At 41.9% G+C, this 16,008-nt stretch overlaps 1 protein-coding gene across 7 annotated transcripts in view; it reads right to left on the bottom strand.

Annotated features, from left to right (window-relative positions):
* The window catches only part of Arhgap24 (Rho GTPase activating protein 24), a 697,838-nt gene that overhangs the window by 125,786 nt on the left and 556,044 nt on the right, over nucleotides 1-16,008 (bottom strand). Inside the window, exon 1 of one of the 7 annotated variants that reach the window (NM_001286468.1) lies at nucleotides 10,289-10,440. The exons of the other annotated variants lie outside the window; for them this stretch is intronic. The gene's annotated coding sequence lies outside the window, so the exon portion shown is untranslated. Of the gene's footprint in view, nucleotides 1-10,288; nucleotides 10,441-16,008 lie in introns of those variants that run through there. 7 annotated transcript variants of the gene reach the window in all.

Raw genomic sequence — 16,008 nt, 5'->3', positions numbered from 1 at the left:
AGACATGCAAATGCCAGAAGTCTGGTGTCCTTATCAAAATGAGAAATTTAGACACAGAGACAGATACACATGGAGAAGATGACATGAAGGGACACAGAATGAAAACAGTCATCCTCAACTAAGGATAGCATGAGTCTTCATCCAGAAGCTGGGAGAGAAAGCTTGATTGTATATGTGTATGTGTATGTGTATGTGTATGTGTATGTGTATGTGTATGTGTATGTGTATGTGTATGTGTATGTGTATGTGTATGTGTTTGTGTTTGTGTATGCGTATGCGTATGCGTATATGTATATGTATATGTATATGTATATGTATACACACACATATATATGTATATACACACACACACACACACACATATACATTTATATATACACATATATATAATATACATATACACACACAGATATATATGTATGCTTCAGATATATATATATATATGCTTCCCTCTTTGAATAAGGTTCTTTGAGACAAGGAGTATGTTATGAATTCTACTTTAAATTACTACTTTTAATGTTTGTTATAATTTGCATAATTAACTTTATTGATTCTTTTATGCTTCATTACTGTTTTCAAAAGCAATGGAACAGCTGCTCCTTTTTAGTTCCTTGTTATGTTTTTCCTTCCCTCTGCAGCCAAGCAGGGATCAAAAAATTCCCTGGCCATGCTCTAAGCTAATTAATTATTCATGGAAATACCGGGGAGAATGGTCAGGTGCTGCACACAACTTAGCGTGTCTGTGAGAACTTCAAATAGACCAGAGTCTCAGCAGAGAATGACAACATGGCCTGGCTCAGTAGAGCAGGTGGCGGCATCAAGGAAAGGATGAGCAGGAAACCTGCCCGGGGGAGGGAACAAAAGCAAGCAGGTCCAGGGCAAGCCTGCAAGGTGGGGCTCAGGAGCTATGATGGCTGCTCATTGGCTTGTATCTAAAATAAAATGTCCCTCAAAGCACATGGCTCAAGGAAGGGCAGTTCAAATAAAGACGGAGGCATGGGTACCACTTATCTGCAAAAATAACTACAATGAAAGCCTTTTAAAGCACACATTTTAGCGTGGTTATTTTGGGGTTCTAAAGACGGATTCAGAAAGATCACTTCTCGCTCGAGAAGCAGTACCCATTGTGGTTAAGCCACAGGCTATGGGATCGGAAAGAGCTCTGCGTCAGCCAAGGGTTGACTGGAGTCTGGTTAGCCTCTGTCTCAACTTCCTCTTCTGCCCAATTCCTCTACCTGTTATTTATAGCACTCTGGTGAGAAATAAAAGTGTTTGGGTGTGGAGAGCACTTAGGAAAGGGGTTGGCACACGTGGCCGTCATTGCTGCTGTGCAGCACAGCATTTAAAGACCACTAAAGAAGGATCGTTAAGACTTAAGACTTGTAAAGGGTTTCTCCTATTGACTTCATGGACAGTGCTACAGATCTGAGCACCAATGGTCACACAGGAGCAGAGCATCCAGTTTTCCCAAAGCTTCATTCGTACATAGGGAATTCATTTGATATATTATGCACAGCACAAAGGGTTTTACTAAGATCAGAGTTTAACGTGCATTGTGTGTTTGTTATGTTCTGAGTCTTAGTGGAGCAGACCCCTCCTCCTGATTTACTTATGTGGCCTAAGCATGTGTCACACCAAGGCCCCACCCGATGGAAGCCTCACTTTTGGCCTCTTTTGGTGATGCTACATTTGTTCTGCTATTATAAGCTCTTGATCAAGATGACTTGGGGCAAAGTTTAGCTCAGTCTCTTTAATTTTAAACTCTTCTGTGTCTGTCATCACGTGACCATCCTAACCGCAGCTTCCGTCTGACCTGCAATTTTAGGCAACGGCAATCTGTTGCAGCGCAGCAAATCAAAACTGAATCAGGAGTTTGCCATGCCGCCATGCCTTTTCAGTCACTTAGAGGGTACGTTCAGACATGTAAATGCCATAAGTCTGGTGTCCTTATCCAAATGAGAAATTCAGACACGGAGACAGATGAGCAGGGAGAAGGTGACATGAAGGGACACAGAGTGAAAACAGTCACTCTCAACTCAGGAGAGCATGAGTCTTCATCCAGAAGCTGGGAGAGAAAGCTTGATCTGATTATTTCCTTCTACTACTCTCTGAGACAAAGAAGATGCGCTGTTACCCTTGATTGTAAATGAGAAGACCATGGAGACAACGGCTCACACACACATAGCACAGTGGTATTGATCCTCTGAGCACTGTTGGTGACAATGATATTCTTCCCGACACCATCAAGGCATGTCACATTTGACCTCTATAATGTGTTCAAAACTCTGCTTGCATAGAACCTGTCCTTTAATTCCATCTTCCTGCCCCTTTTACAGCTCTTCAAATTATTTGAGAATCGTGTCAATTACTTTTCTTTTGGAGTCATTCTGTAAAGAAATGAGGGTTGTTTTCTGATGACCATACCATGCGAGTTAATAAGCATGCAAAGAAAGAAAACAAATCCATAAAGATTTATTTGTTAAGAGATGGGCAAGAGCTCTGGAGACGTGGTTTAGCCGGTAGAGTGCTTGGCAAGGCTCACAAAGCTCTGGTTTCAATTTCTATAGAAGTGGCCAATACCACATAAATAGCCTGGTGAATGGGGCCTATAATCCCATCATGCAACGGATGAAGGTTGGAAGATCAAAAGTTCAAGGTTATTTTTGGGATAAATAATGAACTTGAGACCAGTCTGGAATACATGAGACTTTTTTCAATAAAGAATAGAAGGAAAAGAAGATGAGAAGGAGGGAGGAGGAGAAAAAGGAGGAAGAGAAAGAGGAAGAGGAGGAAGAGGGGGAAGAGGAGGAAGAGGAGGAAGAGAAAATATTAAAGTGATCTCACTGGCTCAGTAATGAAGTTCTGCAAATCAGACTGATCATAAATACAGTTCTCAAAAGACCAGAAGACTAACTTCTGGAGTATTATGGAATGTTATTTGATCTCTCTCTCTCTCTTTCTCTTTTTTTTTCTGTTTTCAGATAGGGTCTTATGTAGCTCAGGCTAGCTTCAAACTTCCTCAAGCTAGTCTTGAACTCATGATCTGCCTGTTTTTCCTCGAGGGATGCTTTAGGCATCGGCTCGGACCACGTGAGTGCTTCTACTTTTAGATGAATAAAAACGTGACTGTGAACTTAATGAAGGGCAAGCATAGACCTGATTTCCGGTACTTGGCCAGGATACTTGAGGGTCGAGTTCATTTGCATTCCCTACTGGTGGCTACTACCATTCTGATGGTAGTAAAAAACCTGAGGTTTTAAAACCTGTGTGAGTCTGGACTTTCACACAGAGAAGATATTGCTATTAGTGAGCAAGGACCATTGAGACAAACATATCAAACTGAGGAACAATCAATACTTGTCCCTGACAATCGGTCTTGTAGTTTGGCGCTTGTGCTCACCCCTTGATTTCTGCCAGAAACCTCAGACTTCGGTTTCTTTCCCTTTGATTTAGCAGATGTGTTGCATTCTGTGTGTTCAAAGCACACCGAGTTTCTCTTTCTGGTCTCCCTTTGGACAGCTAATGCACTCCTGTTATCAGCATGCTTTTATGCATCACTATTTGTTGTGGCCTTGTGCTGAGAGAAAGAGAGAGAGAGAGAGAGTTTTGGGGGGGGTGAATCAAGACGACTTTGAACATTAGACAAATATAACCCAGAGAGTTCAGATAAGACATCTTGGTGCCCCCCCCCCCCTTGGTGGTATTTTAAAAGACTCTTTCATGCACTTTCTTTTTCTTCATCCCTCTGCCACCGTCTCATTCTTCTCTTACATATTCATCAACAAACATAGGTGAGTATCTTTTCTGAGTATGCTATTGTGTCCGAGCTGCTGACAGAAGTCATCGTTAATATGACATCAGTTCTCTGATTATCATGTGTTCCCTCTTCATTTTCCACTCATTTCTGCTGTTCTCTTTATCCGTGCTCTCCTTGTCCGTCCATATCTTCCCATCCAATTAGAAAAATTCATTTGCCCACCAAATCCTGGCAATCCATTTGTTAAAATATTACTATCCACCAGCTAACTTTTCATCTGCTGTGGAAAGCCTATATGAAGTTAATTTATATGTGGCTAAGGCTGACTGTGCCGATGTAAGGAATAGGCCCAGAAAGATTAAGTCACTTGCCATCCATCTGCTCATTCAAGGGTCGTAAAGGAGGCCGAGGCTCCCCATTTTCTGTGTTCATTGCTCATGATAAATGTTTCTGAGAGTTAAGCTCATCCTCTACTAACATCCAGTGAGCTCTACGTTTTCCACTCTGATGATATTTTAGCGTGCACACATCTGACCCTCATGTCTAGCACTTAGACTAAATTTTATCACTGATTGTTTCTGGAAGTGATTGTGTCTCCCAAGTTTCAACTAAAGATAAACTTTAAAAATATTTAAAAACCACATATGGGTTTCTTAACTAATACAAACCCACAGGCAGAGGTTCAAAGTATAGCTAGGTGGCCTGCTTGAGTGGCCGCAGCTTTTGAAGTTCTGTGGACTTGCCTTAATCTGTTGCTAGGAACATTGCACATTGCTCTAAACAGGCTGCCAGGCTGGGAGCTGAGCGTGACTGATGTGTTTCTGTGAACAGGTCAGGGTTTGGTGTGAGATGTTGTAGGAGGTCATAGTGGGGTAGGGAGGAGCGGTGGCGGGGGCTGGGGGTGGGGGTGGGGTAACTAGAGTGAATTCCAGGATAAGGAAATCAACTGGAAGAATAGGAAGTGAAAATGAGAAATCACAGTCTCAGATAAAAGAAAGCTTTTTCATCTGAAGTTCACCATCTTGACTGCTCAGAATCTTTAATTGCTTGGGGTTCAGTGCAGTCCAGAATGTTAACCTCTGGAGGGCCCACTCATAGCTCGAAACACCCCATTCTATTACTGCAACTGTGTTAATGCCAGGTCAGAATCCCGCAAACCTCACTGGGAGTCCTCAGCCAAGTATGGGACATTGGAACTGGGAACAATATGAGCAAGACAAAACAGCTAACACTCACACTCACGTGGGTCTAGTATAGAGCACGTGCTGTAACTACCCCTTCACTGTTTGCTCCTGGGAAGTCTGAAAGGCACAAGGGAACACTGGGGCATCTATACAGAAGGCCACAGTGGACCCCTCATTTCTACTGCAGCAGAGTGCCCCTCCCCCTTGCTTATGGAAAATTGGAGACATTGTATAGCATCTATTATGCCACAGCCTGCTTCTATAACACTCTCAGCTTCATATTTTATGTCTTTGACTCCTACACATTGATTTTTGTGTATCAGGTATTATTTTTTCTACAAGTGGGTCCTTGTACCAGTTTTTGATACTTCTCATTATTGACTCTTCCTTTCCCTTGGCTTTCAAATTCCACATGTTTATATACTAAATTCCAGCAGGAAATGCCACTCTGTCACTGGAATGGAAAAAGAAAACAGTGAGCTAAGACCTTTCATTCCCATTCAAACAAGAAATGTATTTTCTTCTTTTTAAAATATTTAATGGATAAAAAGGCTGTTTTCGAGTGGAAATGTTGTGATTCGGAGGTTCTCATTCTTTCAAAGCAGGAGTGGAAGTGTGAATTTACCCTATTTTTAAGCGACCCATCTTGCTCCACTCCTTGATGCCCACATGCACTGTTTCTGAGTTCAGAAGCAGAAACATTGCAATGACACTTTGCCAGGTCAGCTCAAAGCTGAATTTCTCACTAGTTTATACACGTCTCGACACTTGTGATGCTTGCTGGTCTAGGTTCAGCTGGCCATGGATCCTTGTGTGTGATGGGCAATGGTGCTTTTGTTGGATCAGAATTATCAACATCATTTTGATAGTCTTTCTTGAGTTTGTTTATGAAAATCAAACTGAAAACATAAAAGCTTTGTAGCGAACCTTTAGACAATTCTAACTCAAAGATTGGTTAATTTATTCATTTACTCTTGCTTATGAATATTTGTTGAGTATCTACCATATCAAGTGATCGTCTAAACCAAAACTGAATGATGAATTTACACAGAGTTCATTCTCTAAAGTAATGCCAGCCTAATTGGAGGGTGACTAGAACCCTCATTTGGAAAAGTCTACTGTTGAGATCTCTCTGAAATGATAAGTAGCTGTACAGGGCAGTAAATATACTAAGCTCATTTAATAAAGAGGATTCATTGCTCGTCAGTCCTTTTAGTGGCTTACAGTATTGACACTCAGGACAAGGGAAGATGGTTCTTTATAGCTACAAAATAATATCTCTGGACATATTGTCATGATCCAATGACTGGCTTCATAGGCGCTACTACTCATGATACTAAGAGTTGCAAGAAATACTTGTCTAATACTTCATTATCAAGACATGTAAATCATGGTGATCTTAAAATATTCTACCAAAGAAGATAATAAAACATGTTTTCATTTAAAAAATACTGGAGTATAATTCTTGGAAATTCTCTTAAAACTCAATATGCCATTGGATACTTGGCAATGATTTTTTTTTTTTCATGAAGAATGACCATGCTCAGTAGCAATATAACTACATGTCTCAGTGACCTTTTGGTAGTCAGAGTTTGTATGTGTGTGGTGCTGAGTCTTGGGGATTGATCACAAGGCCTCCCATGCACTAACTGGCCCTGCATCACAGAGCTATGACCCAGTGTCTTGATGATTCCTGAAACTGTACATTGATAAGAATGTTTGGGTTATTAAACAGACTTCACAATTGGTTGATAATTAGCACTTTCTTTAAAATTGACTCTATGGCAAGATGAGTCTTTTTTCTAAACCTGTCTAGTAGGCATAATTCAAGTATTTAAACAGGAATTATGTTGATCATAATATATAGATACACACCTCCAATTTCTAAATCCCAACTACAAAATTCTCTATACTGTCGCTTCTTAAACACCGACCTAATTCCACGAGTGGAAAATATTAGCCATGACCTCCAATGGCAAACTGCTGTCAAGCCACAGGCAATGAGAATATGTGTGAAATTACCTCCAGGTTATTTAATCATAAAATAACCACGAAAGCAAAATGACCATCATGACTACAGCTGAGCCCTACACTCAAGAAATGTCATACATATACAAATATGCCAAAATTCAAAACAACAACCACCAAAACCAAAAACCAAACTTCAGTCACAGTCCTAGGCATTTTGAAAAGGAACCTCCAATTCCTTGGATACCTCCTATGATGATAACCACAGTTACAATCTTCTGGCAACCATCCTTTCTTCTTACTTAGAAGACGTCGACTTTAAGATAAATAAGGCTGGAAATCAGGGATACAGTCCAGTTGCTGAAATGCTTTCTAGCATTCAAAAAGCCCTCAGTTTTAACCCCCAAACTCCATACACAGAAAATGATGTCACCTGGCTGTAATCTTGGCTCTCCAGAGGTGGAGGCAAGAAGACCTCAAATTCAAGGCTGCCCTATCGTACAAAGCATGTCTGAGGGTATCCTGAGCACTATGGAGCTCTTTCTCCAAAGAAAGGTCTTCTAAGTAGATATGGAAGAAATGTGTTCAGTCTGTGTCACCACAGTACAGCCTTGAGCCCCACCTCTTCCTAATTCACCTTCCAATCTCCTATATCCTCAAAATCTACCAAAGGAACCAGTCTTCTCTTACTCTCTGTCCGTGCATCCCTTTCCTGCCTGATTTAGGCCTATCTAAGGAGCCCAGGAGTGAGCCTCAGGAGAATTGCACAAGACCCCTATCCCGTGGGACTCTATACTCCCTTGAAGGAATCTGATGAGTGTAGTAGAAGCTAGGGACTAGAGTGCCAGAGCAAAGATACTACGTAGACTGTAAGCCACCTCCACACACCACATGGTCTTCAACTCAACTTAACAACGCACTGAGTCAGTCAGTGGAGAGAATGCGTCTAGGTTTACAGGCCCCATATGTATAACAGTCATGCCAGGCACAACAGAGAACCAGCGCGTGCATACTGACCGTGAATCTCTGTCTTCCCCTTGCTCACCTTACTTCCTGCTCAGGCAGTGAGCAGGTCACTTGACCTCTGAGAAGTTAGGGTTCCTCTTCAGGGATAAAACATTGCTGACTTCTCACTGATGTGTAGCTTGTTCCATGATACAAATCAAAAGAAGTGTCATTTAATAAGTGAAGGATGTAGTAGTAACTTTAAAGCCCTGATTTAAAAAAAAAAAAAAAAAACAACTCTAAAAGTACGAGCAGTGGAAGCAAAACCGCAGCATGCTAAGATTCATGATTTTAAAAGTTTTAGTTAAGGGAGTGTAATTGCATCAGAGTAAATGTATTTGAACAGGCTGTATACTTTGAGACCAGGGCCTTTAATATGTAAACTTTCTGGTTCTGTTTTCATGAAGTCAGCTTGTCACATAAGAATAAACACAGACACCACCCAAGGTCCTTCTCCTTGGCTCGGGCTGATTATGTCTCGTCCAGGGCGACCGCCTAACCTTTTACATGAAAGATGAGCAAGGGTACAAGTGGGCCAAACTTGGACATCCGAGCCCAGTGTCATTAGAGAGCTATGCATACTCCTGGCTTTCTATCACAGGGAGAAGAACGTCATTCCCCCTCATGCAGTTAAAGTCATTCTAAGCACTTAAAACAAAGGAGCCAAACTGTGCACTGTGGCAGGAGACACACAGCCAAGTCAAGGGTTCAAGACGAGAACAGCCATTATTGATCCTCTGTATGCCTCATCCTGCAGCTGTGACGTGGAAATGTGCTGTTCCAACTCACTTGGAAATCAGGCAGATGGTAGAGCCCTGCTATTCCTGTGAATCGGTTCACAGCATCTTAGATTCTGAAACCAAGAAGCCATGAACAGAGTGTTCAAGGCTTGAAGCACTTCCTATGAACGTGGAACCAGGTAACATTTTAGCTTGGGGCTTCCAAACATTTCTGCTAAACCAACAACAGGAGAAACAACCATTTTGATATTGTATGTTACTTGTTGATTGTTTTAAGTAACTTTCATACGAATTGAATTCTAATCAAACATCTTCACCTTATTCATTTTCGAAGTCCACCTCCATGTAAACTAATCCTGAAGAACATAAAGGTGTTTATGTTAATGGTCTTACTCTTTGCACCAGAATCCTACTTAAGTAGCACAGACAAACACATTCCACAGGGTGACAGCATATTTTATTAAAAATGTTTGTTCTTGGCTTCCTTTTTGCTCACCCCAAATTCCCTTAGGAATGACACTGTTCTTTCAATTCGAAGTGCAACATGTGAGGGGGTAGGGTGCTTTGTGGTTCTTTTCTAAGTGCTCCTCAGTTGGTACAGTGCCCTTTCCTAGTCAGCCGTCCTAATTTGCTTCTAATCCTACTTAGACAAAACCTGAATGCTATACTTTCCCTTTTCTGAAGTGTGACTTATGACTGAATATATGCTATATATTTATTTAGTTGCTACAAAACGGTACACCTCCTTCATACACTTTATAGTTTTGGTTTAAGTAGCTAGCATGCTGAAGTGGCTAAGGATTAAGAGCCATCTGTTTACCCAAGCACATGGTTTAGTTCCTGTCATTGGAACTTGGGATGTGTGCTATGTGCCCCACACACTTTCACAAGCTCACACAGTATCTGCGTTATCCAGCAGACACAACACTTGAAGTTGTACAATTTCGATGTCCTCATAAAAACAGCTTACACGCTGTTCAGTTAATGAGAAGCACATCAGAGGACAAGAGCTATTGGGTTTTCTTTTGGTTCTGAGATATTTAAAATCACACAAGCATGTGCTATCATGCACATTCACACAGGAGCACACGCGCCAGCACACACACACACACACCTCACACCCTACAACACACAGATGACCAAGTAGTTTTATGATGATAAGCAAATACATAGAAACCCCACACTACTTCTGTCTAGGAGACTCCACTTTAGAAAGTTTCAGTGCTCCGCATGTGTGTAAACAAAGAATACATCACATCATGAACTTAAAAAAATATTATTTCAGACTTTCACTAAATCAGTTTCACATACCTTTCAGTTAGCACTGAACCTGTACAAGGACAGCTATGACACTTGGTAGCAGTGATTAACAGAAGGATTCAAGGGGACAACACTGAATGACCACGTTGTGGGGAGGAAAAGCAGCTAGCTCCCTGTCGAATCTGTTGCCATGATCCGGACACATACTGTGGAGAGCAGAATGGCCTCTGATGGCAAACAAGGGCGTAAATAAAGCCACGCGCAATCCACGACCTGAATTTGTGGTGATATACGGACCCCCCCAATTATGAAGCACAATCAACAGCAATACCTGGCAATTTGCTTCCAAATTAAAGAAAAACCCCCGCTCTCACCTTGCACACACACTTCAGTGGTCAGTGACAGATGCAGGCTGGGAGAGACAGCAGCTGCTCTGCCCTGAGCGGCTTAGTGAACACTGGAGCCGGCTCAGGTCCCACTTCGTTTGCTCAATGCAGTTTCTCCCATGACTCCATCACCCAGGAATGGAAACCACGTCTCTCTCTCTCTCTCTCTCTCTCTCTCTCTCTCTCTCTCTCTCTCTCTCTGCTTCTGTGGAGTCCCCGGCTATTGAGCCAGGTAAAAAAATGCTGAGTTCTGCAAGGTTACTGCAAGGTGAACACAAGCAGAATGGGCGGGGGCAGGGGGAGGAGGGGCTGAGAAGTAAAGACCCTAAACTCCAGACACCTTGCCTTTGAAGGGAGTCTAAGTCCCATAAATCAGAGCTGGGACAATAGGAGGTCAGAGAACAGTGAAGCTGAGATTCTGAAATGGCATCGGGCCAATCAGCCAACTCAGGGGCATGCTTCAAGCAAGGAGCTCTCCCTCCCTCTCTCTGTCTTGCTCTGGCTATGTGTGTCTCTATCTGTCTCTGTCTCTCTGCCCCTCTCTCTCTCTCTCTCTCTCTCTCTCTCTCTCTCTCTCTCTCTCACACACACACACCACTGGCAGGCAGGCATCCGTGTAGTTACACTAATTAACTAGACACCTCTGTTTTTCAAGCTATATGGGCTTTGATGCTATTTTGTAGGTAACAAAGTTTAAGAGAGATCCAATACAATGAAAACACTGGCCAGAATCAAATAATACTTTTAAGAGAGAAAAAAATATTTCTTTTGTTCCATACTAACTCATAGTAAATCTTTATTTGGGGCACACACTGGAATTATGCAACAATCCCCCATGCTAAAGAAATAGCAATGATGTAGGCTTTTACAACGCTGACAGAATCAATTTAAAATTTCTCATAAAAATTCCTACCATGCCTTTTCAAGAGTGGTCTTGACTTACACACATGTTTTAACCCTGGCAGGCGTCATCCAGGCATTTTTTCTGTAACGTGTGCCTGTATGCTACAGAGTGATGCAAATGTCATAGACGATTCCCAATCGGTGGTTTCAGTTTTTAGCTCTCATATATTCATGTTCTTTACAGCGAGGTAGGAGCGAAATTAGGCCTTTTAAATGTCTTCTGAAACTTACTTACAAGGTTTATTTTCCCACAGGCAAACAATTAGTTACTGAGGTGCATCGAATGAATTAGAGGCGAGCCCCACTCCTTAGATGCTTCCCCTATTCTCTGAATTCTGTTTACCTGCTGTGTATGACTCTCTGAGGCATCAGAATCCTGATGACCAAAGCAGGCATTGGCTGTGAGCTTTGTCTACTTCCTGGGCTGGTGAGGATGAGTGGGAACAATGAGTGGGTCAAAATGCTTTGTATACTGTGGAGTCCTGGGGAAAGGGCACTTAACTTCATTTTTTCCTCCCTCCGATTGCCCTGCTGAGTGTTGTGGCCTGTGAACTGATGGCCATTTTCTAGGACTCCATGCACTCTATGGAGAATGATTGCTTCGAGTGGGCTATAAATAGAGTTAAAGGTCTTATTGAACTGCTGTCCCCTTTGTGGCCAGTCTTGGTGGCAGTCACTGCATGGCCAGAGTGAGTTAATTTTGAGCAACATGACCTCCATCTAGGCTCTGAGGGAGGACGAACCAGACCGGTTGAAACTCTGTTTTGCCCATGTGCAAGACAGGTTTCAGGGTTAACCCGGTATCCTGGTGGACTCCTGTTGGTGGGGGCTGGAGAAGATGGTTAATGAAGGGGAAAGGTTGGAGATGGAATGCCAGGTTCACTGTTGAGTTAAGTCAGTAGCACACCCATCTGAGCATTAATGCTAATGTTCTCACAATGACTTGTGCATTATTTAGAAGTTAGGTTGTGGGAGACACAGAGGAGGGAGGCAGGTAAGAAGCAAGAAAAGAAACAATAATAGAACCCCGTCTGTGTCCAAGAAACACATGGGGCTCGGAGGCTTAAGGAAGGAATGCTACCTCCATTAATTCTCATAATAACCCTAGGAGGTAGCTGCTATTATCCCTTTCAGCGATGAGAATTATTAGCCTGCTCACGGTTAACTAGTGATTAGTGGAGTTTAAATTACAGCCAAGTCCTTCATGACCCTGAGTTCCCATAGCCTGGACAAATCAGTTAACTTATAACTTCCTCAGACAGAGAATAAAGTCTGGTTTTTATGTGGTAAGAAGGCAGAAGTGCAACTTAACAAGAAATGGTCTTCATTGTTTTTACAAGGCAAGTCAAACTTACATGGTGTGCAACAATCTTAAGGAAAATACGCTTTGGTATTTTCCAGCAATGAACTAGTTGCAAGATGCAGAAAATGTGATCTGATTTTTAGGTTTATTTTATTTGCAATTATTTATGTGTAGGTGTGCATGTCTATAGGTAGGCCCATGAATACTGAGTGCAGTTCCCACAGAAGCCATAAGAGGGCACCAGATCTCTTGCAGCTGAGGTTGCAGGTGACTGACTGGCCAGGCAAGACTGCTGGGAAACAAACTTTCTACAAAAGCAGAACTTTCTCTAAACGGGTGAGCCATCTCCTTATTCTTTATCCCATGGGTAAGTTTTGATATTGTGTGTCAATATTCTTTCTGTAGTTTGATATTATGTATTCTTTCTGTAGTTTTAGTAGGGTCCTGTCTATCATCAAATTAACGAAACAAGTTAAGTCATGTTCTCTATAATACAATGGAACTCTCCCTTCAAAACACAACAAATGCATTTTCTTTGCTTGAATGTCTTTAAATTATAAGACCTCCAAGAACCCCTTAAAATGAAACAAGCCCATCTCATCTTGACATACTTGACATACATGTAAGGTGACTATTCATTTATGCCAACTGTAGTGTTAAGGTGAATAGAAGAATCAAATTTTCAGCTCTCTTGGGTCCGAGTATGTTAATGAAATGCCAAGTTTGTTCCCACTGACGTTCACTGAGAAGCTGGAGCAGAGGTCTGAAGTGCAGCCCTTCGTGGGTTGTTCACGTGACTGGCTCAGGGCCAGGGCCAGCTAACGCATGCTCTGTAGTATCTCCCACCAAGCAGCCCCTGCTCCCGACCGGCCCCCAGGCTGCAGGTTGTTTCCACCTTTCATCCGATTTCACACATGTTACAATCTTCTCTGAGGTTGCCTGGTGATACAATGTCTCTGATTTAAAACAAACAACCAAACAAAAAACCCATCTGTAAATAATAGAGCCCAACAGCTTTCATGAAATCAGGCCTCTCAGCCGCCCCCACGTTAACCGAGAAGGCCTTACACTGGAATATCTTGCAAATGCAATCATTATGTTGTTTCAGACACTACAGACAGCAACCACCCTCATCCTCCTTGGTCATTGGCTAAGAACGAAATGATACAATAATGCAAATAAATGTCAAATAGATCACTTGTAGAGGAAAAGAGCAAGCATACAGTTTTTCATTTAAGTTTTTTTCAACTTAAGTTCTGCATTATGGAACAACCCAATGCCCTGTGCCAGGTGCTGGCCTGTGATGCCAGCTTTGGAAGGCAGAGGCAACAGGACCAGGCATTTAAGGGCTTTCTTGGCTACATTCTGAGTTCAAAACCAGCCTGGCTAAAGAAGAACCTGTCTCAAAAAATAAAACCAAACAAACAACCAAGCAAACAAGACAACAACAAAATTACCTGTGACATCTTAACTACCCAGTTAGTAATATCAGTAAAGAACTCTCCCTCTCTGGGCTTTCTGGCATTGCTACCGAACCTAAAATATTCACTTTAGATCTTACTGTGGAGATAGCAGATTTCACTTAAGGGCTGGATTTCTATGTTAATGTGCTGTGAAGCCTATCTTGACATATACAACATACATCAAATGGGAGGAAAAAACCCCTATTTTCTCTACTTCTCTCTAAAATCATTTCCTTCCAAATAAAGAAGGATAAAAAACCTACAGACAGGTTTTTTTTTAATCTAGTTAAATAATCATTTAAATAAAATCCACTGACACAAGTTTTAATTGTTTGCTTTAGAAAATTTAAAATGAATGGTAGGACACTTTGTTTAAACAATTATACTGCTCTGTTTGATACTTTGTTTTACAGACTAGTAACTGCCTAAATGAATTATCATAGCCCAAACCAACAACACTAGCAATAAAGCAACCTCAAAGTCCACGATCACATCCTCTGTGTCTTACTCTTAGAACCGTTACTATTCTCTCTTGTATGAGAGATGCTGATTTTGGAATCACAGGTTGAAAAGCAGCACGAAGGAAACATCAAAAGCCTAAAGGAGAAGGCAGTGGGAGGCCGGGCAGGGAGGGAGATGCACAGCTAACATTGCCTTGTTCTCCTGTGGCCCCTGCCTCACTTTCTCTTTGTGGGAATGTTGCAGCTTCACATGAGCCTTCCAGGGGCTCCAGCCTGAAGTCCTCCATGGCTTCCCACTTGGATAAAGTTGGCCCATGGCTCAGCAAACACTGCAGTTTGGGAAAATCATAAACTGAAAATCCCTGACACATTCAACCTGCTGAGCATCCCAGCTCAGCATCCTGTAGGACATCTGCTCTTCATCCTCTGTGGTCTGTGACTGACCGTGAGATGTGACTCTATGGCTGCCAAACATTGTTAGAGAAGATTGTACTCTGTAGATCTGGTCTTGGAAAGAAAGTGCAAGCCATACTTCAAAGTATGGCTTCTGGGGAACACATAGCTCTGCTGTAACATGATATAATTTAAAAGAAAAGTCTAGAAGTCAAAATGTCCTAAGACAGGGACTACCTATCAAGTGTTTTTAAAATGTTTAAGACTTTAAAATATTTTTATGTTTGTAGACATCATTTCCTGTTTCTCCTTAGTGGTAACTTTTTTCTAGGTGGATAATGTCTATCTCAGTATCTTTTTCTGTCGGAAGAGTAAAGAATCAATGCTACTCTGTTGTTACTGTGGCTTTCCCAGAAGCCACTTTTGACTTGTTTGTAGTTTTGTTCCTGCTTTACAGATCTTTTTGATGTAACCTGGAACAAGAGGGCAGAGAATTTGGGATGGCATACATTTTAGAAAAACAGAAACATTGAAAGATATGAAAAAAAATGGTAGAAAAAGTAGTGAGAAGTGTCAAGGGAAGGAACTTAACTCCTGGCAACTCACAGGCATCCTGAACTCACAGGCATCCTGAACTCACTCACAGGCATCCTGAACTCACAGGCATCCTGAACTCACAGGCATCCTGAACTCACAGGCATCCTGAACTCACAGGCATCCTACTGATCAGGATGGCGGGACATATCTGAAATCTCATAAAAACAAAGCATTACAGTGTAATCCCCCCATTACTTCCACTTACACACACAGGCTATGCCACAACAGGCCATTCTCTCAGAACCCAGGAGACTTGCCCTGGGTGATCGCAGGCCGGCTGCTCTTCCGACTGTGCTGTATCCAGGGCTCTACAAGGAAGCTCATGTGCACAGGGACACAACTCCTGCTCTTTAGCAAGTGGAACCTTGAGGGTCCCTCTCCTAGAGCACAGTGTCCAGTTCTCAATATGCAGGTGTAATCGAGGCTGATTCTTGTCTTTACATTGTAAATTGTACTGTATGTATAGTATGTGTACTATCATGTGTGTTGCATATTTCATGATGTAATAGTGTATCTCTACATATCGTATTAAAACAGTGACTACATTATGATTGGAATTTTGTAATCAATATCTAACAATATAGAAAA

The sequence above is a fragment of the Mus musculus genome, chromosome 5 (genome assembly GCF_000001635.26).
Source record: "Mus musculus strain C57BL/6J chromosome 5, GRCm38.p6 C57BL/6J".
Classification (NCBI taxonomy): Eukaryota; Metazoa; Chordata; class Mammalia; order Rodentia; family Muridae; genus Mus; species Mus musculus.
This window is presented reverse-complemented; position numbering and strand designations above follow the sequence as displayed.